Raw genomic sequence first — 24,509 nt, forward strand, 5'->3', positions numbered from 1 at the left:
ATACACTGAGATAACGTTGTCAGGCTTCAAGATTCCCCAGTGCTTTCTCATTGGTGAAGGTTTCAATTAGTCTAACTTCACCACCGTTTTCCTTCGTTCCCTTTTAGTTCTTATAAAGGAACTCTGACCGCGTGGTTTTCATCATTTTATCTACTAGTTTTTTCAGCACCCACTCTTGGCATTTTCTCTCTTCAAATCTTTGAGTAATAATGTTCTTATATTTGTCAAATACTTCTTCATTTCTACAGATCTATCTGTCTCTATTGAGTTCAACCACCACATTTTAATGAAACAGGGTGACTGCTTGCAGCAGACTATTTCCTGTTATGGGTTCACGGTATATCGAACTTAAGATCATACCATTTTAAATATTATGCTCACAACTATAAACTCAGTGGAGTTGTTACTTATCTTTCCTGAGAAGTTCAAGGTGTTATCATTTAGAGAACTGAATAAATGTAGGGCCTATGTCTTTGAGTCTCTCCACATAATAAAAATTGCCATTGTATGATGTTTTCATGTTAACTGAAAATGTCTTGTGACCAGACCACTTTCTCCTTCCACCAGCCCACCAAAAGATTTGCATAGCTAGGGGGAAAGCCGGTGCCGATATCTGATCCTTGGGTCTGTCTGTATATATTTTGTTAAAAGATAGTACAATGTTCTCCAAACAAAATCTGGTTATCTGTACAAGCATCTCTGTGTGACATTAATAACTGAGAGAATGTGTTTCAACGTAGCATGTTGTGTCAGATAATTGTCTCACAATTTCTTTTTCATAAGACTCACATGACATAGCCACTATATTACCACCTTTATCGGAGAGCTTGATTACTTTTTAAAGAATAATAATAATTTATTAGCAATAAAAAAAAAAGAAAAATATTTTGGTTTGTGTGTTTTCAGGTGACTTTTTGTCTTTTTTATTTAAGCATTTTTAATGGTTGTAATCTTTGTGAACAATTTGGTTACACTTTTACATTCTTGAAACATATTTGCCCTCCCAATTTTAAGACTTTTGATGATTTTTAGGCTTTTTCAAAATGTTTAATTCAAATTCTTAAATAAATTTGAATGTGAACTTATATTAGTTGGGTGTATTTAATCTTTCTTCCCATACAAATATATGTACTTTCCCCAGTGCTTTTTAGAATGGAGCTAAAATAGTCAATCTGACCACCTCAACATCCCAGTGTATGTACTCTCTTTAGCATTTGTTGGACTGGAGCCAGAATAGTAAATCTGACCCTCTAAACCTCTCTCCCAATGTGTGCCCTTTCCGCATTGTTACTCTGGAGTTAGAATAGAAAGTGCCCCCCACACTGGATACACTTTCCCCAGTGTTCATTGGACGGGAGTTAAAATAGTAAATGTGATCCCCATGTATGCACTTTACCCTGTGTTTTTTACATTCCTTATTTGTTCAACTACTCTGCCATACCCCAACAAACCCCACACAGACAATTTTATGGACTTTCCCCAATGGTTTTTAGACTAGAATTAGGATATTACATCTTACCCCGCCTCTCCCTCAAGGTTCTCACTTTCTCCAATGTGTTTTAACTAGAGTTAGAATATTAACATTGACTACACCTACAACCATGGACACATTTCTCTCTATATTTGTTAGGCATGAGTTAGAATAAAAAATCTCACCTCATCCAAAGTATGCACTTTCCCCATCGTTTGTTAAACTGTAGTTAGAATAGTAAATCTGACTCCCCTCCTGATATAGCGATTTTCTGCAACATTTGTTAGATTGGCATTAGATTAGTAAATTTGACCACTCCTCCCTCAAAACATGTGTATTTTCAACAATGTTAGTAGGATTGTAGTTAGAGTAATGCATTAGAACTGTTTTTATTTGTTTAATTTTTTGATGATTTTGCATTGAATTTGGGTTACTGGATTTCTTTTTTCAAGATAGTTTGAAGGTATTCCTTTAAAATTATGTCTCTTTAAATTTATTTAATCGCTTTTATTTATTATTACTCTGTTTTGTGTTTTCATTTTTTGCTGTGTTAGCATTTTCAAATATTAATTTTGTTACATATGTATAGCATTATTTGTATTGATTTAATAAATATAAAATATGTTATGATCATTTTACATTTCTTGCAAATGATGTTCATGTTGTGTTTTACTATTAATATAGATTAATATTATATATTTTTATTTACAAATTACATTTATTTGTATAATTCATGTATTCTAATTTATAATTGAATATTAGAATATTTATATTAATTGTAACATGTGTTTTAAAGTTATATGTATTCTGTAGAATGAATGATTTAGCAAGTTAAGAAATTAGGGCCTTATTTATGAAGGTCTTGCGCCACCGGTGCGTCACTTTTAAATTGGGAAAAAGTGACGTACCAGTGGCGCAAGGCCTTCATAAATGAGGCCCTTATTGTTTATACATTACTTTAAAATATAGCTTAACTTTTTAAAGAAATTACAACAAAGCAAATTACTTTCAAATACATTTTTTAGCCAATGCAAATCAATGGTCCACAACAGGGCCGGACTGGCTACCGGGCAGTTGTGTGCGCTGCCGAGCTGGGGGCTACTTTCTCTGTGGTGGGGGCTTATTTCGTTGATGGGAGCCTGCGTGCGCATTGAAATAAAAAAAGCAAAACGTATTTCGTTTTTCACACGCAGGTCCCTATCAACGAAATCAGCCCCCAGCTCGGCAGCACACACAACTGCCCGGTAGCCAGTCCGGCCCTGGTCCACAATACTTTTGTAGTCTTTGTAGTTATAACTATTAACTACTAGTAGCTTTAATGAAAATAAAATCTGCCGGTCCAATCTCAACTCTTTATGGACCCCCCTCCTGCAAAAGGAAAAAAAAAAACTACTGGAGAAAACACAAAGATTAATTTAGCAAAACTCATACACCTCATAAACATTCAACTCATAGCCGACAGCTAATATACTGTGAACTATGGAGTCAAAAATTTCTTCTGATATAACCTCTATTTAAGGCTAAAGCGTTGCTTCCACTAGCCATCCCCTAATCATCCAATAGACCTGAATTTCAGGAAGCAAAATATTATATATATTGAGTGATCATTTCTTTTTTTTTCTTTTATTTGTTTATATATATATATATTTTTTTTTCATTTCATATTTTCTTGTCTTTTTTTTCCCTTTTCTTTAGTGATGCTTAAACCTCCTACCCCCCTAACCCAACCCGGTGCTTTACCCTATATCTTTACAAACTGAAAGAGAGAGAGAGATCTCCCTGGCCTTATCCATTAACCCCCCCACCCTGAGCTCTCCCCCATCTTCCCTAAAAATTCATCCACTGCAAGTGGGGATCGAAAGTTGTACATCTTGTTGTTGTACATTACACGCAGGAAAGCAGGGAATCGCATCTGGACCGTGGCCCCTACTGCCCTAAGCTTTTCCATCCCCAGCCCCAACTCCCATTGTCGATCTAATGTTACTTTTGAAAGGTCTGACCTAATTTCACACAGAAAGTCGGGGCCCTTGAGTGTTTTTGCTTTCAAAGCTAGGTTCAAAATTATTTCTTTCAAAGTATATGTTTGAAAATTCACCAGAATCTTACGTGGTTTAACTCTTCCAGAGTTCGGGCGGAAGGGGTCGCGATGAATCCGCTGAATGTCTTTGTCCAATGCCTCGGTTGTTTCATCCAAGTTTAGAGAATCTCTCAAAAGTGAAACTACAAAAGCTTTTAGGTCCCCCCTCTCTACCTTCGGGGACTTTCAAAATACTCAGATTATTCCTCCGCGAAAAATTCTCAAGTGACTCAACCCTCTCCTTCATGGCTTCCCCTTCCCTACGTAGTGTCTGAATCTTGGATTCTGCTGCCTTCAAATTTGCCTTGATAGGTGCAGTAGGGTAGAAGGGAGCAGGACGGGGGGAGGGCGTAAACCTTGCCATATATTCGGCAAGAGTTAGGAAGGAGGGGTTTTCCAGGGGAGGGGGGGGCACAGGGTGTAGGGGGGAAAAGCAAAAAAAGTCCTCAGGAGTCAGACCTTTTCAGGGGTAGAAACTCAGTTAGTCTTAGATCTGTTCTAGCATTAGAGAACGGGTCTATCCTTGTTGGTAAAACCATTTGCATGGTAGGGCATAATAGGCAAGGGAGGAGGCAAAAAAAAAGGGGCTTTAAATAGATGACATCTATTACGTTTTTATCCTGGAATGTCAATGGCATGCGTGTAAAAAGCCGCAGATATAAAATTCTACAATATTTGAGAGATTCTCCTGCGCATGCCATTATCATCCAGGAGACACATTTACTTAAAGCAGAGGTTTGTGAGATTTTGAAGAGGCAAAGCTGGATAGACAATTTTCTTTGCACGGACCAAACCGCCAATATAAGAGGGATATTAATAATTTAAAAAAAAAACAGTAAAAGTCCCAATTTTGGAATGTAAGGAAGATCATAGTGGGAGATGGCTAATTGCAAGAATTGTACTGAGGGTATACCTTTAATGTTGGTGGGGTATTATGGGCCGAACCACGACAACCCCTCCTACTTGAAACTAATTCAGAACCATCTCATACTCTCTAAAGACCCAGTTATCTGGGTCGGCGATTTTAATATTGTCCTTAACCCTTTCTTAGATAAGTCATCTAAGTCTAGAGCACTCATCCCATCTAAAGCCAGGCCAACTTTGCTGGATATCATGGAAAATCATGGCCTGGCGGATGTATGGAGGGAAAGGTCAGGTAATAAGTTGGGGGTTTCCTTTCAAAATTTTAAGTACAAACATAAATCAAGAATTGATTATGCCCTCTTCAGCTACACCCTAAAAGATGCCATAAAAGGGGTGGCGTACCTTCCCTCGCACATGTCAGATCATATGGCCATTGTATTCGATCTCAAAGGGGTAACCCATAAGAAAGAATCCTCCTGGTCTTTTGACCGTACGATCTTACTAGAAGAGGAGGAGATCAATTATTTACTATTAGAGGTAAAGATTTTCCTAGAATTAAACTTGGATACTGCAGAGATTAGTATAGTATGGGATGCTTTGAAGGTGTTTCTCAGGGGCTGCATAACCAACAGAGCCACCCATAGAAGGAAAGTTTACAGACAGAAAATCCAAACCATTGAGCAGGGGTTGGCTAAAATAGATCAGCAGTTGGGTTCTAATATGGAGCCCCCGGAGGTGGTAGAAAAACAGGTCAATTTAAGAGGCCAGCTTGAAACTTTACTACAAGAAAGGTTAACCAAAAGATGGGAGGCAGCAAAATTTCCCACTTCGAGTTTGGGGAAGCGGCGGGAAAAGTTCTTGCTTGGAAAGTCAAAGCAGAACAGGCGAGAAAGTACATTAAAGAGATTAAAAGAGAAGGAAAGTCCATCATTAGGACCTCGGATCGGGAAATAGGGACTGCGTTTCAAGAGTTCGTTCAAGAAATATATAAGGAAGAGGTTAGGGATGACCCGGAGGCTAGGGATAGGTGGCTAGACGGTATTGCATTCCCATCTTTGCAAATATCAGATAGGGTCCATTTAGAGAGGGAGATTTCAGAGGAGGAGGTGAGGAAAGCAATGGGTCATTTGAAGAATGGAAAGGCGGCGGTCCCGGACGGGCTACCCGGAGAAGTATATCGAGGGATATACCCTGTTATTACATCAGCACTGACGACCCTCCTTAATGGTATTTTATTGAGGGGGGAGAACCCTCCTGATTCTTGGAACGATGCCACGATTGTCCTCATTTTAAAGCCAGGTAAAAATCCTTCGGAGTGTGGATCCTATAGGCCGATTTCCCTTCTAAACAATGACTACAAAATGTTTACATCTATTTTGGCATCGAGATTGGGGGAGGTAATCGGCTCTATAATCCACCCAGACCAAAGGGGTTTTATAAGGGGACGCCAGCTGGCGGACCACACTCGAGACTTGGTAGGGGCGATTGACATTGCATCCACATTCTCCCTTCCATTGGCTACTTTGACCTTAGACGCCACCAAGGCCTTTGATAGGGTCAACTGGCCCTACCTGGTGGAGGTAATGAGAAGGTTTGGGAAGGGGGAGGTATTCTGTTGGGTCATCGAGAAAATATACAGGGCCCCTACGGCCAGATTGTTAGTCAATGGTACTTTAACGGATCCGATAATAATCACCAGAGGCACCAGACAGGGCTGTCCGCACTCTCCGCTTTTATTTAATCTTTACATAGAGCCGTTTGCTCAAGTTTTAAGAGAGGAAGATGACATCCCCCCCTTTGTATTCAATGAGTGGGAGAAGAGGATAGCGCTTTATGCCGACGATATTCTGGTTTATACATCGGATCCGCAGAGAGCTTTCCCAACGGTAATCAAAAAGGCAGAAGAATTTGGGCAAATCTCTGGTTATGATATTAATGTTAGTAAAACAGAGATCATGTATTGGAACGCCCCCAACGTACAGTTAACACTCACAACATCTATGAGATACCTGGGTATACGTATTACTCAAGAAATAGGAAATTTGGCACAAACCAACTTAGATCGTGTTGCCAAGGAATGTAGGAAACTTCTGAAATCTTGGGCATTTTTGCCACTTTCTATTTTTAGGAGAACAAACTTAATCAAAATGACCATTCTTCCAAAGTTCACTTTTATTTTTAATTCTATGCCCTTGACTTTTGAACGGAAAAAATTGGAAAAAAGTCAGCGAGAAATAAATTTGTTTATTTGGAACGGAAAAACAGCTAGACTGACTTGGAAGAAGCTGAAAAGGAGGAGAGTAAAGGGAGGGCTGGCACTTCCAGATCTGTTATATTATGCATGGGCATTTCAGCTGACTTACTCTAGGATGCTTCTTAAATCCCCCGCAACATCACCTATGGGGGCAATGTTAAGGGCTATGTTAGGGGGAGTGGATATCTCATCGGATGGATTTCTATTTAAGTTCGGAGACATGAAATACTTCAAAAAAGTCAGATTAAAGACTTTGCAGTCCGTTATATCAAATTGGGTCCAGGTTAAAAGGAAAGTTGGGTTACATTATTATTCAAATTTTGCCCCGGTGTGGGATTCTCCTGGGCTGCCACCTTGTATGCAGGATAGTTTAGCAATCCCATTAAAGGAGGCTGGGATACTCAGATGGGGAGAATTGCTGGTAGACGGGAGGGTGCTAGACTGGGAGGTGCTGAGGGATAAGGAGGGTATGGCCTTATCGAGGTTCAAATATATACAGTTGGCTAGTTGGGCTCGAGCGGTAAACAAGAAGGGTCTTCAACCGGGGAAATATTGCCAGTTCGAACAGCAGTTGGTTGAAAAACGAGAAGGGGGCAAAGAGGTGGCAATATGGTATTGGTGCATAGTGGAGGAGGCGGACGGGGAATTCGTCTTGCCAGAAAAGTTATGGGGGAATGAGCTGGCCTCCCAGTGTGAGGACCTATGGATGAGATCTTTTTCTTTCCTCTATAAAATAGTAAAGCCAGCCTGGTTAAGACGTAACTATTTGAAGAAGTAAAGGTCACCTTGGATTCAATTCTAAGTACTTCACTTAACATTACTCTCCATTAATAATTTTTGGAATTGAGGAAATCTAAGTGGGCAGGCAAAGTCATTTCTTTTCTATTCCATCATTCTGGCAAGGCGACAAATATGCAAATTTTGGGTGGAAGCTAAAGCTCCATCACACGCAGCCTGGCTAACGTCATTGTACGAAACATCAAAATCTGACTTGGCTAGATCATGCAGCAAAAGAAATCTGTCCTTTTGGGATTTGTTAATTAATTGGAGATAAGAAACCGTTTTTCTTTTTTTCTTTTTTCTTTCCCCCGGTCCGATGATTATGTCTAGTAGTCTCCAGAAGACTTTGGGAAGTGGTCTTCTTCGTACGTAATCCCGGGTCGTTCAGGTTGCACACCGCTGGCTGGAGTTTCCCCTTTTCTCACTCAGGAGGCCGGTCTCGCGCCTACCGCAAAAAATCGTGTCTGGAAGAGGTTATGAAGGATGATAGATCGAGATGGTACCTTAAGACAGACACGCGTGGCGGTTGGCGTTTCTTGTGTAGATGGAGGTCATGACAAATGAGGACACAAAAAAAAAAATATATATATATACTTTTGTAGTCAATATTCTTGCACTTTACATTGCATTTATGTTAAACAGATAATTTAGTTACTAATATTTTGACAACAGTGTTTCTGTGCCACAAAACAGTTGGACAGACAAAAAGATCTTAAGTAGGACCAACATTTTAATCCAAGCCAGGAGGAGAAGCCCCAAACTCTAGAAGCATTTCAGCAGCAAGGTTCAATGCAAGCTTAGTTACAGGAAATGATCACTAAGCTATAGAGTTGCACCACTGTTTTTGTCCAAAGGCAAGACGTTGTGTAGTTGCTCACTGTCAATCACTGTTTGCTGTATCCTTTGGTTACAAATGTGAAGATCTTGGAAACCAAGCTGGCCCAGTTTCTCCATCTTTAGACAGGTATCTGGTATTCGAGATGATTCTACCCTTTTAGAAGAGCTAAGGTGAACCGTGCAGGAGCTTTCCGAAGGGAAACAATCTGTATTCTCCCAGGATACCAGAAAGAAAAGAAAGCAGCAAAGAAGGTGTGGGAGATGAAATTGAGGTATTCACTGGTTGGTGGCAGTCATCCTCCATCTTGCAAGCACAGTACACATGTCACGAAAATGTTCACAAACATTCTCGAGTAACCTTAACTCTTTAATTATAATGGATGCATACTAATGTTTGCAAAGGCTGACACCAGGGATGAATGTATGCTTTGTTCACAAACCTTAGTTTCAATTTACAAAAACATACACACCAAGTGGCGCTGTCCCGGGCATCAGGACTTCAATGGAACACTCTCCTGGGTACACAGAGAGATCAAAGCCTTAAAAAATCACTTCCACCGGCCAGGACTCAGTCCCAGAGGACTAAAAGAGGTTAGAGGACTAAAGGCGAAGAATGCAATGGGGGGGTCTCCATTCTCTGGCCCCACCCAAGGTGTGAACCTAGTGGCGCTAACCTGAAGTTTGGCTGCCCCTATGGATTAGGGGCCCTGGAACGGTTCAATGAAGTTAAAACTAGGGAAGGACCATTGAGTAAAAAAGATGACAGTGCAGAAGTGGTCAGCTATGCAGGATTTGGGACCGTTCATCCTGAAGATCATTCACACCTGTATGGCTCCATTGAATGTTTTCCTAGAACAATCGTTAGCCAGCATTTTGTGGATACAGCAACAGAGAAGGATTTGGGGCAGCATAAAGGTGAAAAGTAAAAAAAACATTTCTGAACAAGCAGGATAGGTCACCAACACCAGATGGCCAGGTTGGAGATACCACTATAACACATCATACAACACAGGGACACATGCTGAAGCAGTCGACATGCAGAGTGAAATATGGAGAACGGTATCTACATATAGTGGTAGGGATTTGAGGTATGTAAGAGTGACCCACAAACTCCCTGTCTCCCCTGTAAGTGAAAAATGATGCACTGTGGTAGGCACACTGGACTTTACACTGGATCCCCATTTCTTTTCTTTCCCTTGTCTGTTGTCTGCTGAATGGTGTTATGTTTTTTATTCTGAGCTGCCTCGATAAAGCGCCGGGACACTCCTAGGAGTAGCCGTGCGCTATAGAAATAAATTCATAACATAACATAACATAACAGTGTGACAAGAACTCAACCCCACCTGATACACTTATTCTTCACAGTACTACCAACCAGATGTGAAATCTTACTCTGCAGGTGATATGAGTTCCTGGAGATGAAAAGAAGGGCGTTCTTCATTGTGGCATGTGAGAGCTAGACCCTGGCATTCAGAAAGGTGTTGTCAGAATACCATATGATTTAAAAGTGTTATCCTAAATATCGTCCACATAGCCCTATGAGGGTCAATAGAAAATGCACACGCAATAGGACATTATTTTTGTGAATGATATTTCGAATACAATATTTATTTATTTATTTAGATTTTTCTATAGTGTGAACCAGACCCAAAGCTCTTTACATAGTGAACAAGGTATGAATAGCACAATAGTAAGCACATGGCATACAAAAACAACACATACAAAGTAACAATATAGCATAACAGTGATCGGGGGATAAAAGCAGATTGGAGAATTGTTCTGAACAGTACGGGCCCGATTCACAGAACTAACTTAAGACAACATCCTAAACTTACTACTTTTGGTATTCACAGAAGTTAGGATTGTGTCTTAAGTTTGTCTTAAGATAAACTTAAGGCAGACTTAAGACAGACTTGAGACAGACGTAAGACAAAATCCTAACTTAAGTCTGTCTTAAGTCTGTCTTAAGTTTGTCTTAAGACAAACTCAAGACAAAATCCTAACTTCTGTGAATACCAAAAGTAGTAAGTTTAGAATTTTGTCTTAAGTTAGTTCTGTGAATCGGGCCCTATGAATCTGTTCGAGATTGTGCATGTCTTAGCTTTGAATTAGCAGTGGAAGTAGAGTATAGGCAAATTTGAGGTTGTAAGCTGGCGTGGTGTTTGTGCGGATTTTAAGTGAGGAATTTGCTCATCAATAATAATTTTGCTTCCTTTCTGAAGAGAAGTGTTGAGGTGATTTTTCTGATGAATAGCGGAAACGGGTTCCAAATTCTTGGCACCTCTATGTGAGGCTATGTTTCTGTATATTTTAATTTAGAATACAACCATTCAGAGACCACTGGGTGAAAAACATTGCACATCAGGGAAGCTTTCTAGGGAAAAGAGCATTAGATTAAATGACTAAGACTGGTATCTCTGGATGTTTGTCTTTGCTCGTGTCTTTTCACAAATAATGCGTAGGAGTGTGGAAACAAAGGTGTTAAGAGCCAACACAGCCCTAAGTAAAATAACTTCTCTCCCACCTCTTTTTATAATCAGAGCTGGAACCAACTTTGCAGACCTCATGGGATTATCCATATGTAACATAGACTGGTCTATTGTGGCAGAGGAATTGGGGTAGTGACAGGAATTCTCTCCTGAAAAATAGAAGACCGTATGATGCCAGATAGTGCATGGAATGTACATATTTCAAGTACATTTCCTAAAAAGCTATTAGTTGTAAAGGGAAATTCATAAAATGTTACAGTGCTTCATGGTGTGCCAAGTAAGCCTGACCCTGCCCTCAGGTGTTGAGAGTTCACCAGCCCCAAGTAGAGTATGAAAAAGTGATGACACTATGATGCTATGTACTCGAGCAGCAGCTTTCTCAACGTGGACTGGTAGTTTCTCATCGCGAGTGGTCGTGAGCATACATGACCACTCCCAATAAGAAGCCTGACCTCCCCGCGTTGAGAATCTCACCGGGAGGTTTATTTTCCATTCTAGCGATCGGCAACTTGATGTTGCTGATCGCAAACGAGGAAAAAGTATCGCTGGGATGGTGATTTTGCTCGCTCGCGGTCGCCAACTTGAAGTTGAGGACCGCGAGCGAGCAAAAAAAGCCCGCTGCGCTACGCGTTTTTGCACTGTGCTACATGCAATTTGCATAGCATGAAGTTGCGCAAACTACGCACACTCTGCAAGCGTAGGGTAGTGTTTCGCCCAGGGTTACTCATCTTCCAATTTTTAGGTAGCCCACAGCAGAGTTAAATGATTGTTGCGGCTCATAAAGTAATACAGATGCACAGTTTATGACAATGTTACAGGGTCTGACAGCTGATGGATAACACAAAAGCGTGCAGGCTAAAGCTTCACACATCAGTTAGCACTCAAATATCAGCTTCAAATATATATTGGAAAAAGGAAAAATGTTGTGACAAAACATCAGCTTTTCAGTTAAGACAAATACACACTTTTGCTAACAATTGCAAGTCTTTTTTGTTTTGCAAAAAGACACAATTCCCATAAATAATAGCTCATCTTTTTAATTATATAATATAACATTTTGGGCCCGATGTAGGTAAATGGCATTTACCGATTCGTAAATACCGAATTTTACCGATTCGGTATTTACAAATCGGTAAATGCAATGTAGGTATATTGACCGCATTTTTTACCGAATCTGTAACATTCGGTAATTACCGAATCAGTATTTACCGATTCGGTAATTGCCATTGATTCCTATGGGCCATGAGGCCCATAGGAACCAATGTCAATTACTGAATCGGTAAATACCGATTCAGTAAAATTACGAATTTACAAGGGGGACAGGGTGTCACTTTGACACCCTGTTGCACCCCTGATTCAGGCTTGTGTGCCATGTGACACACATAAATGCCATCAGGGCATGTATGTGTGCCACATGGCACAGGTGTACATTCACAGATGTGCAAGTACACAGAAATTCGTTATTTACCATGCAATAGTATTACATGGTAAATAACGAATTCTTAGGGGCCTGTGGCACTGTTTCCAGTGCCACCTACATATGGATTGACCCATTCGGTAAATATACCGATTCAGTATTTTACCGAATCGTTAAATTTACCGAATCGGTAAATTTACAGATTCTGTAAAATATAGGCCCCCTACATCTCAATCACCAAATACCGGTCGGTAACGGCCGAAATTGGCCGTTACCGACCAGTATTTGGTGACCTACATCTGGCCCTTTGTTTTTTCAGTAAATACATGTTTATACTCACACGTCCTACTGCTACATGCTGATAAGTTCTGCCTTGCACACCCATGTGTCCACATCTCATGCAACAAGTCCCAATAAATCAAGAATTATCACCATTGTGCCAGGACAGCATTATCCCATGTTTGGATAGCATCATGCCATGGTTACTATCATGGCCTGAATGTTTGCAACCTGCATACATTTCTACCTTTCTTCAGACCCAGAGCCAGCATTATGACATGGCTGGGCACGATAATGCCATGGATGCCCACAGAATGGCAGACTTACAACATTAGGGGCCAGATGTAGGTAGGCTTTTACCGGTCGGTAACGGCCGATTCCGGCCGTTACCGACCGGTAAATGGATTTTGAGATGTAGGGGGCAGAATCGGTAAATTTATCCGATCGGTAAATTTACCGATCGGTAAATACCGATTCGGTAAAAAAACATCTGGATTGTCCTACATCTCCCCCCTTTATATTTACCGACTCTTAAATACCAAATCGGTAAAATTCGGTATTTAAGAGTCGGTAAATATTATTTACCTACATCTAGCCCTAGGTGAAGCTCAGCATTTTACCGGGGGTAAGACCCCTCATTCGATATTTGACTACATAATGCCACTATAACCACCATTATGACTGGGTCACCATTATAGCATGGATTTATAAGCATCATGCCACAAGCTACCAGCAATATTCCAAGCCTGCTGAGGATGGGAACCATCATGCCAATAATGTGTAATTAGTACATTAATGTCAAGCCCAGCATTTTAAAAGTGGTGAGCACAATGGTGGCATTGGTCCCTATAATGGGTCAAGAAGTGCCACCAATATTCCAGAATCAGGATTTTACCATGGTTGTACACCATCATGCCACAGAAGACCACATGTCAAAAACGATCACCATCATGCCAAGGCCCCAATTATACCTGACGTGTGCACAACACATGCATCCTCTCACACATGCATACATGTGCACACACACTCAGTATAGATGATTTCCTACACACCCACAAGCAGCATCATTCAAATGTTTTTTTTTTTATATTTACCTTCCGCCAGTGGGTTGCCACACCCTAGCACTTAGGTTGTCTCATCTCTTTTGTGTTCTTCCATTTGGCTCAGTTTCCGGCTCCTGCACCACATGGTGGGCCCTAGACAGTGCCCTGAAGCTTTGATGATCACCACTATGGAAGATAGGTCTGTGCCTCATCTCTCTAAGAGAATGTAAACTGTGCATGGCAGATTGGCAGTGTGGACTACAGCCCATCAGGCATGGCTTGGGTGTATTCCACTCTCACCCTGAGGGTCTGCCACTATCAAGCAGGGGCGATGTTGCACACCTTCAGACCCTCAGAGTGAAGGAGAAAAGGGCAGAATCCATAAGCCCTAATGGTTGAGCCAGCCATCCCAATGGCCAATGCATAAGTCAGCGAAAATGTACTTGTATTTATGACCGTCACAGAAAAGGACATAAGTTCACTTATCAATTACAGGGACACGACAAAAACGCACCTAAATACTAATGTAGACACGGAAAGCAACTTTTACAACGCAACTTTTACAACGCACTACCATTACAACAAAACTTTTACAACGCAACATCCGTTACATCGCATGCCATTACAACGCAACCATTACAACGCATGACACTACAACGCATACCACTACAACGCATGTCATTACAACGCATACCATTACAACACATAACATTACAACGCATAGTTCCTTTACACTATCCAACACTTACCCTACTGTTGCACCCCCTGGAGTTAGAATAGTAATTTTTACCCCTACACTATCCAACACTTACACTACTGTTGCACCCACTGGAGTTAGAATAGTAATTTTTACCCCTAAACTATCCAATACTTACCATGCATGCAATGTAATGTTATGCGTTGTAATGGTATGCGTTGTAAAGGTAGTATGCGTTGTAATGGAATGCGTTGTAAAGGTAGTTTTTAAAAATTCATTGTAATAGCATGCATTGTAATGGAATGCGTTGTAATGGATATTGCGTTGTGAAAAATGCGTTGTAAAGGTATGCATTGTAAAAGTATGTGTTGTAATGTCATACATCCGTAGACACAGCACAGGCCGCAGCAGAGAAAACATGAAAATAATTATAGCTCTGGCTACGTCTGAGTGTCAGTAAGCAATTAGCATACTGTGCAAACAAGAATTAATTATAGTCATCATGGACTGAAGGACGCACTCATTATGACTATACAGTGGCATATTTACAAGGAAATATTAGAGTGGCAGCGTCGTGCTCCGCAATTTCCAAAATGTGGGGATATGCCGTATTTACAAGAATATGGCCACCCCTATGTTTTTCCTAGCGCTGGCACTAAAAATAGCTGCCTAGCGCCAACAGAGGCACACTTAGACGATAGTGCAAAGGTGCTTGCATTGCAGGGAATCTTCGTTAATGTGCAGGAAGGTGTCCCTTCCTGCGCATTAAGAATCAATAAAGGCAGTTTGTTACCTCTATGTGTGCTGTATTGTGCAGCACACATAGAAGTAGCAAATCACAATTATTAAATTATTGTTTATGTTTAGGAAGGAACATCTTCCTACGCATTAACAATCAAAAATAGCGTTTTGCTCTTTCACATAGTAAATGCAAAGACAAGGAGAAATACAAAATATTTAATTTTGTTGTGCCAGTCTATCGCCTGCTTTTCCATTCCATTCATTTTTGGCACTACCTCAGAATAACACCTACTTGTAAAACTGGAGCAGCGTCAAAAATCAATGGGTGTTGCAGTGGAACACCCACAGCAACACCCATTGCATGCCCCTTTCACGCAAAATGATGCATGTAAAGGGTACCATTATTCCAAGGTGGCATTAAGCCTCTCAAAGTGCCGTAGCACTGCTTGTAAATATGGAGAAGGGCATAGCGCCACCAGAATGTTGCCAAAAGTGATGTTCTGGTGCACTTTCCCCAACAGTGCTTCTGCTGAAAGAGTCTAACGAGTGTCCAATGAATGTCCCCCCTCCACTAACCAAGCACACACCACCACCTGTGTGGCATTGTACACAGTGTACCTCAGTGTATGAGGAGTAGCAAGCACAAGTGTACAGGGGCAGTACATTGTGATATCTTTGTAGGCACAGTTGTACACGTATACCGGCTAGTCGCATACACAGTCTGCTGCTCTCCAAAGGGCACAGTACAGAAGTGACACTCTGGCTGAGCAGCTAGAGGCAGCAGGACTAGAGTACATGTTATACATTTAAGTGGGCTATAACACGCTTCAGTCAGATTATACAACCATCAATGACTATGGTTTCAAGTCACTCGTTGCCTGGAGATATTGTTCTGTCTCTTCTGACTGTGTTCGATTTAGGGTTGACTTAGTATGCTGACTGCTATACCTCACTCAAGGTCACCCCATCCAAGGCCATACTGTACATGTGAGAGGCATGCAGAGAGAGATTGTGTGTGTGTGTGTGTGTGTGTGTGTGTGTCTACAACACTATGGAAGCTGAGAATGGGGCCTCTTTGCTGAACAGACTGCATAAGAAGGGTTACATTATACATACAAAGAAGAGAGTTTTAAAATGCAGTTAGAATATAAATATGAGTTGTGATGAACTTTACATATACAGCAAAATATTTCACAGTGCATCCCTCTGACACATCTTTGCTCTGTGAACAAAAATTCCAAGAACATGTTATCAAGATACCAAGGGTAATTAACAGAACATTGCAAGCCTGATGAATGAATGGCAATGCTTCTTAAGGATAGGTCAAGGGCAAGCATTTGTCCAATAAACAAAAAAGCCATGAAGGCAAAATTAAGACGTTTTCAGATCGGTACAGTAAATACATCAACGCACATACACTGGATGCACATCTGCAGTCTGATAAAAGGATTACTTGATACCCCAATACCAAAACCTAATAGAAACACAATCAGGGCAATCTAACCACGCACCAAATGCCATGGCCTTGGTGGACACCCATCCCAGCAATGGCAAACCATTTATTTGATTTATTTATCTTATTTTTATTTTTATTTTTATTATTTCTAGAGTTGTATATAGCGTGAACAAGACTCAAGCGGGTGACATAAGAGTGCTTACAGGAGAAACGATGGGAGTTAAAAATTTCAAATGGTAAGAAGGTATACATGTACATGGTATATGACGTGAACACAGTAATTACATAGCAAGAATTCAACAAAAATACTAGCGTAGTCAAAATCAGATAAGGTGTGCGGGCAGTGTGTAGCAGGTTGGGAAGCAGAAGAGTCAACATGGATCTCAGTGGAATGGGTGATGGCCACGATGAACATGAGAAGGCGTGCGGCCTCAGTGTAAGAGGAATCTCTTGGATAGTAGAAGTTTGAATTCCTTCCTGAAAGTGTATGTGGATGGAACAGTCGCGGCCAGCATGAATCACTGGTGGGGGGAGGCGGGTGGCACGCGGGGAGGTGGTAGGGGGTTAATTTAATAAAAATTGAAATAAAATAAATACTTACCTTCGCCTCCAGTCCTGGACTCCAGTGTCACGTGTCCTGCTCTCTACTCACGGGAAGTAGAAGCAGGCAGCCTCCCTCTCTTCCCCTAAGCCAATCACAACGCTGCAATGGCAGCGTTGTGATTGGCTAGGACGCCGTCTTTATAGGCGTCTACGGGTAGGGCGTTTTCTTCATGCAGGCTGAGAGTGCTATGACTGGTTTGGTCAGCCCTGGGGCCGACCAAACAGTCACCGCGCATAACATTGGGCTAGCCACTCTTCCCTGAGCCCCCAACCAGGCATACCCTTCTTCTGCTTTCTCGCAGTGCAAGAAGCAGAAACATAAAATGGTGTTTATACTGCGAGAAAGCAGTGGGCTACACTCCGACGTCCACGTGGAGGAGCCACCTCTGGGAAGGAGTGCATTTAGTTGCCGAAGAGCGTGTTCCAGGTAGTTGGAGCCATTCCAGAGAAGAAACACTTGTAGGTTTTCTGTTTGTTAAATTTTTGTGGCTTAAGCAGTAGGAAGCTTCTGCTTCCAGAGGATCTTGTTTTGACAGATTTCTCTGTCAGGTGCGGTGCAAAACATATTAACACCAATGGCTAAATGGGGCTCTCTGTACTGCTTCCTTCAAGAACTGATGCCATGTAGTTCTCCAATAAGTTAGATTTGTCTGTAGCCAGACCTAAAAAAAATCTGTAGTGTTACCTTGCATCATTATAGCACAGGGAACAGGGTGGGATTAAATTTTGAAGCAACCAAAATATTTGCACACATTTTCCTTTTAAAAATATGCACACTCATTCACATGATTGTGCACACAGTGGTTCATAACAGCATCTGATATTATTGTGTGCAATTGTGTAAATTAATGAATAATGCAGATTTCAAATATATATGCATGCAAGCATTGTAAAGGCAATTTATATTTTTCTCAGCTGGCAAGAACCAGGGCTTAATAGAGGAGCTTTGAGAGTACCATTTTAGGAGTGAGATGTTGGTGCCCTTGGCACCCTACCAGCTCAGCATTTGAGGGAAACACAGGAAGAAAACATACGATATGAGAGAGAGATATTTAAAAAATAAGGTGATCAAAGAAGTGACAGAAGGGAGAGCTCAGACAGAAAGGAATGAGAGAAGAGAGCAGGAGGGAAGCGAAGGTGACTGATAAGAGAGACAGAAGGGAGTGAAAGAAGGAGCGGGCAAGGCAGAGATTTGTTCAAAAGTATATAAAAAAAAGTGTGCGAGGAGTATGGGAAGAGAACCTGGAGGAAAGTGAAAAAGAACTTAGAAATGGAGGAATAAGGAAGTTAGAAAAGGCCGCAACAATAGAAATACAGACGAAGGTGAAGAAACTGGTGAGATTCAGTGGTTGTAAAATGACGGAATGGAAGAGAGAGAAAAGGTAGAAGCAACAACGAATGAAAAGAAGGAGAGAGAAACTTGAGAGGAGATCAACATACCTCAACAGACGACTCAGCTTCTACACCCCCACCCGCCAGCTCCGCTCCGCCGCCCTCGCCCTCGCTACAGTCCCCCGCTTTCGAAGAGCGACCTCAGGCGGCAGATCGTTCTTCCACCTCGCCGCCAAGACCTGGAACACCCTCCCCATCCACCTACGGCAGACCCAAGACCTGCTGACCTTCAGAAAACTCCTCAAGACCTGGCTTTTCAAGCAGTAGCAGCATTCCCTTCCCCAGCGCCTTGAGACCCTCACGGGTGAGTAGTGCGCTTTACAAATGATATGATTGATTGATTGATTGATTGATTGATTGATTGGTTGAGAGTGCTGTTATAGATGAATACAGTTGAGAGGGACTCCACAAACTTGTAAGTGAGAGAAAGACAAGAAATGATATGTAAAGAATGAGTGGTGAACGAGGTAGTGTGAAGAAAGGTTAGAGAGACGGAGGTGAAAGATTGAACGAGAGAGGGAAGGAAAGAAGGAGCAACTGGAAAGATGGACATGGGATAAAAACTGAAATAAATTAGAGAATGAAAGCGGCTAATGCTAATCGAGAGGACAGCTGACGTTCACAGTGATAAGAGCGAAGCAGGAATAGATGGGAGTGAATTGCCGATGTGAGAAGCAACAGCTGTGATAACCAGTTATGAGAAAGGCAAGAAGAGATAGGGAAAAGTAAGAGGCAGGTGGAAAGATAACTGTTCCAGGTGGTGATAAGAGTGGGACTGGAGCAGAAACGAATGAGAGACGGGGGTGAAAAGAACACTGTGACAGACAGCGACGAGGCTGAGACTGAGCGAGATAAGAGAGAGATGTGCAAGGGAGGAGATGGAAATGAGAGAGACAAAGGTGAGAGCAGTTTGTCATATTAAACCCTACCGCGCTACCGCCTTTTCCCGCTGTGCGCTGAAAAAAAAAATGGCTTGTTTGTGACAAAGCCAGCTCGTCATCCGCGCAGCGCAGGTAACGCTGATGACGAGCTGGCTTTGTCATTAGCGCCGAAGGGGTTAATGCACACAAAAGATCAAAGGGGGGGCAAAAACAGGGTAAGGGAGCGTACTGCTCCCTGTCTGAATGTAAACTCACTGGAAGTACGTTCTCTAGAAATCCAGAAACTGGGAAATCGGGGAGTGGTCCCCGAGTGTGATATAATAACGATGTAAATCCACGGAGTTGTGTGCCCTGTGTTCCTTGTTGTTCTTCATTTGGTTTATCTTTGTCTTTATTATTCCGGGATGTGCCCTCTGACTTACACAGAGCTCGATGGGTCACATATCCGTATTCCCGGTGCTTTAAATGGGCCGGAACTGTCCGGTACTGAGTACGGGAACCATTTTATTTTGAAAGGGAGAGTACCTGCACTCTCAAGAAAAAGGAAGGTGCATATTATCAACAACTAGCGATATTTGTCGCTAAAGAAGCTTAGCGACATTTTTTTTATCGCCAAGCATCGCCGGATTTTATTGCAGAGATAATGTGCTATTAGCAACGTTTATCTCCAATGCGTTAAAATAACCGGCGATAGCGGCGAAATGCGTGAATATTGCTGGAAAACCAGCAATATTCACGCATCATCGCTAATAGGGTCTTAGCCAGAATATCCACCTCCCATTAGATATAATGGCTAAGAACTGGTCTGAGCAGGTATTAGTTTTTAGCTATATTCGCGCTTAGAGCAAATTTTTTTATCGCTACACCTGCCTTGCTAATAGGCGATAGCGACGTTAGCGACTGCTTTCAGTCGCTAACTGGTTGGGTACGCCCACTTTGCATGTCATTAGCGATAAATATCGCTGACATGCAAAGCGGGCCCCAAACCGCTCGCTATCACCTAAAAGCTGTCGCTAACTGATGTTAGCGACAGCTTACCAATAGGGCGATGAAATTATCGCCGCTTTGGGGCCGAAAATGGCCGCAAAAGCAGTGATAATTTCATTTCTCCTGCCTTGATAATATGCCCCGAAATGCTTTTAATTGGAGAGTACCATCACTTCTTAGAAACAAGCAGGTACTCCTGAACTTCTATTTTTCCATTTCAAACACTCTCAGGTATTCCCAACCGAACACGCTCTCACTCGTTTGGAGAGATACACTTGTCTGATAACTTTGTCGTACACCCATGCACAGGATATTCAATAGATTTTATCTTTTGTAACTTTATTTAAACATAACAAACTTGGACCCTGTGACAGACACATGAGGATGTGATATCTTCATCCTTATAAGATAAACCATGTGGGCATACTTCTTGTGCATATGTTTATATTGGCTTTATTTGGTTGCATAGAGGTCTCATGTAATGCTGAACGATATTGAGCCCTCATACAATTCCTATCTATATGATTATCATTTCCATCTATTAGACTACCCTGACACTTGTGCACAAGATATATACCTATACTATTCTGTTTTGCTGATGCATCTTTCCCTTCGACCCCCTCTACTGCCATTTTTCTTGTGCTTTCCTTTTCCGCCGTGTACTACGCGGGGTACCTTTGAGGCTGAAGAGAGGTAACTGAATATATTTAATCAGGTAACCCTGATTTATATTCCAAATTTGAGAACTTCCTATGTTGATTTGTATGAGATCTTTGTGTATGGTTGATGGCCCGGTCACCAGCTCCTGTTCTCTGTGCTTTTGTTTTTCAGATGAGACGGTGTACCCCTATTATTGACTATCTTGGGGGCATCACTCACATATGCTACTACCACATTGTGGCCAGTATACACATTTATATTTTTATAATTTAATGTTATCGCAATAATTTGAATGCAGAGTGACTTACTCTTTATGTCCTGAAGAATGTCCGTGAACCCGTTAAAGGACAGAAACATGTTGACCTAACAAGGGGTATATTTGTTGATAACCTGCAGTCCTCTTCGCTTTTTAATCCTGTCCTGGGGCACCGCACAATAAAGACATTTGGTATCCTAGAGACAGGTTAAAATCCTACCTTATTCTTTTTGCACTCTGCCCCATTTGTCGGGCCCCTCTTTGCAAAAGCACCTCAACCCCTCTTCTGATCCAGAAGAGTTGTAGCCCACACCAGGGACTTTGCAGTCCTGGCGTGGGAAGGGAACCCTAGGATGAAACATGTCACCCTTGGGTGAGTGAGGGTTCTCGTCCTAAGAAAGGTCTCCCCTCCATTAATAGGGCACACAAACCTGTGGCCCTTACATTGTTAATACATCACACTCGGGGACCTCTCCTCGATTTCCAATGTTTCTATATTTCTCTAGAATATACTTCCAGTGAGTTCCCCCTTGTTTTTGAGGACCCTCCCTTTGATCTTTTGTGTGCATTAATAGCAGTTTGTCATGGACATCGATGGTGCTGAGATTGCAAGAGATAAAAGAGGGAGGTGGGGGTAAGAGGATAGATTTGACAGGCAGAGATGAGAGTGAGTCTGAAAAAGAGAGGTGAGAGAATGTTTGTCGTGGATATCAACCATGTTGAGACTGCAAGAGATAAAAAGAGAGAGGTGGAGGTACGAGGATAAATGTGACTGGCACAGATGAGAGTGAGTCTGAAAGAGAGAGGGGTGAAGGGATATCTATCAGACCGGGATGGAAAAGAGAATCGAAAATAGGATCGAGAAAGTTTGAGATAGACAATAGCTATGATAATGATTGGGTGGGAGAGATATTGATGAAAGACTGTGGGGAGAGCGGAACAGGATGAGGGGGAGATAAGGGATGTGAAAATAAGAGGTACCCCGAGTAAGAGAGAATGCAAAGACTTGTCAATCGGGAAACAGCCCTCTTGACTTCGATGTACCATGCCTATTCTGTCAAAACAGTAACCCTTCTCCCAAAACCCTCAAACCATACTCCAGTGGCACTCACCATGCAAAATCTCTGAAAGCTTTTTTTTTGCGGTTTCTGTTAAAATGCTAAATTACGCTGTGAAGGTCTCCAGTCTGTGTGAGGTTGGACATTAAAATATTTATTATATAGTCTTTAAACTGTTGGAAGATATTAGTGATGCTGCTGATGACAATGACGTTTTGTGTGTATACAAGGCTGAGAAATGTCTTTGAGGCCCTGATTACGATATCGATCGGAGTTGCCTCCGACTTACAACGTTTAGGTGAGGGAACTTCCCAACCATAGATCGGCGGTTCGGAATACATGATTACGATGCGACCACACATGGATTGGTCGCAAACTCCCATTTCTCTATGGGAGCTTGTGCGGCGGGTGGAAACTGTCCGCAGCACATGCTCCCATTGAGAAATGGGAGTTTGTGAAATCCCTGCACCGTGTGGGGATTTTCAGAGAGGCACCATAGGTGCCCGTCAGGCCCAGATGCGTAGGGCCAGGGACGAAGGGGTCCCTGCTAGTAGCCACCAATGTCGCTTTCTGACAGCTTTTCCATGTCAGGAAAGCCAACACGAAAGGCTGTCAGAAACCGACATCATAACCCTGATGGCAGAAACACCACCCTTAAGAGATTATGAAAAGCTTCCTACTGAGGCATCGGGGGTCCCTCCGACTGCTGCCTCTGACTGCACGCCTCCTAATGCTTTGGTCGGACCGCATTAGTAGATGCAGTTTGGACCACAACCGAAAAGCTATCGATTGCGGTCTAAACCACATCGCAATGAGGCCCTAAGTGAGGAATGTCGGTCCTCATTTGGCTCAATATAATTTTCCCTGGTGGTGTATCAGTGATTGTAATGGATTCCTCCTCTATAGCTCTCTGGTAGACACCATATATTACTGCTTGGTGGTTCAACAGTGCTTCCAATGGGTTATGCTCAATAAAATACTTCTTAAGGGTGTAACAGTGACTCTAATGCATTGTTCCACTACTGCTCCAGGATAGACTTCATATAGAGCTCCCTTAAGAGTAATCAGTGCCCCCAATAGGTTTCCCTCTGTAGCTTCTGGGCAGATGTCACATAATAATCCTTGGTAGTTTAACAGTGCCAGACACAATAGACCCTTTCCCTACATACATGCCAACATTTTGGAAGCGGAAAGTGGGAGATTTCTTAAAAATAATCAGGAGAATGTATTTCTCCCATTGACTTCTAAAGCGACCTGTATCAGGTCTATTGGCATGTATGGGAATTGTGAGTCCCAAACATGCTGCTGCAGGATCAGATATCATAAATTAAAATATTTTTCCATACTTGTCATGAGCACATAGAAATCGCTATAGCAGGCAGAGAAAGTGTGACAAAATTGTTATGCACTTGTTTGCAGGAGCAGATTACTGGCAGTGCATAATCCGAGTCACACAAGACAAGCATCTGCCATCTGTAGCCTGCTGAGGAATCGGGTTTCTGCCTGCAGGAGTCAGGGGGCAGGAGACTAGCCTTGTAATCGGTAGTATCCCACCTGAATCAAGAGGGTTGGCATATATATGATCAGGTGATGCCACAGCCAATACTGAAGGTGGTCATGGAGCATGAGAATGGTCACTCAAGAGAGGAGCATGCCTAAATTATAAGCAATGAGCTAAAGAAGGAAATGGGATAAAGTAGGTGAGCGGGACAGTAGTGTAAAGGGACTAACACCTGATGACAGCAGGGCATGGAGGGTTTCAGCAAATGGTGTTTTGATATGGGAGAGGAAGGCTAACCGGTAGACCATATAGAGGGGAAAATGTTGTATGTGTAGATGAGAGAAGGGATTAAGAACACCAGGAAACCTTTCGAGGGTAAATGGCACAAGTTAGGATGTATGAGGTTGGTTGAGGGTAGGGAAGGGACCATAGCAGGAAGGAAAGACGTGCATTAGGGAGATGAAAGTATTATGGTGGGGCAGCAGAAAGTAGGTGGGAGGCACAAAGAGAAGGACTAAAGTTATGCTAAGGTGGACAGTGGGCAGCAATAGGCACGAGGTTGAATTTAAGTGCTGATAGGTGGGTGTGGGTAGAAGGTGATTGTCAGCATGTCCGTACAGGTCTATTGTGTCTGGCAGTGACCAGGAGCAGGTGATATCATGTGAACAGAGTGACCAATGGGAAAGAAGGCATCTCATGTCAGTAAAGGCTGCAAGAGCAAGGAATAATTTCTGGCCGCTTGTGTGCGCCATCAAAAAGGGAGGAA

Source organism: Lissotriton helveticus, chromosome 7 (genome assembly GCF_964261635.1).
Source record: "Lissotriton helveticus chromosome 7, aLisHel1.1, whole genome shotgun sequence".
In the NCBI taxonomy this organism is placed as follows: Eukaryota; Metazoa; Chordata; class Amphibia; order Caudata; family Salamandridae; genus Lissotriton; species Lissotriton helveticus.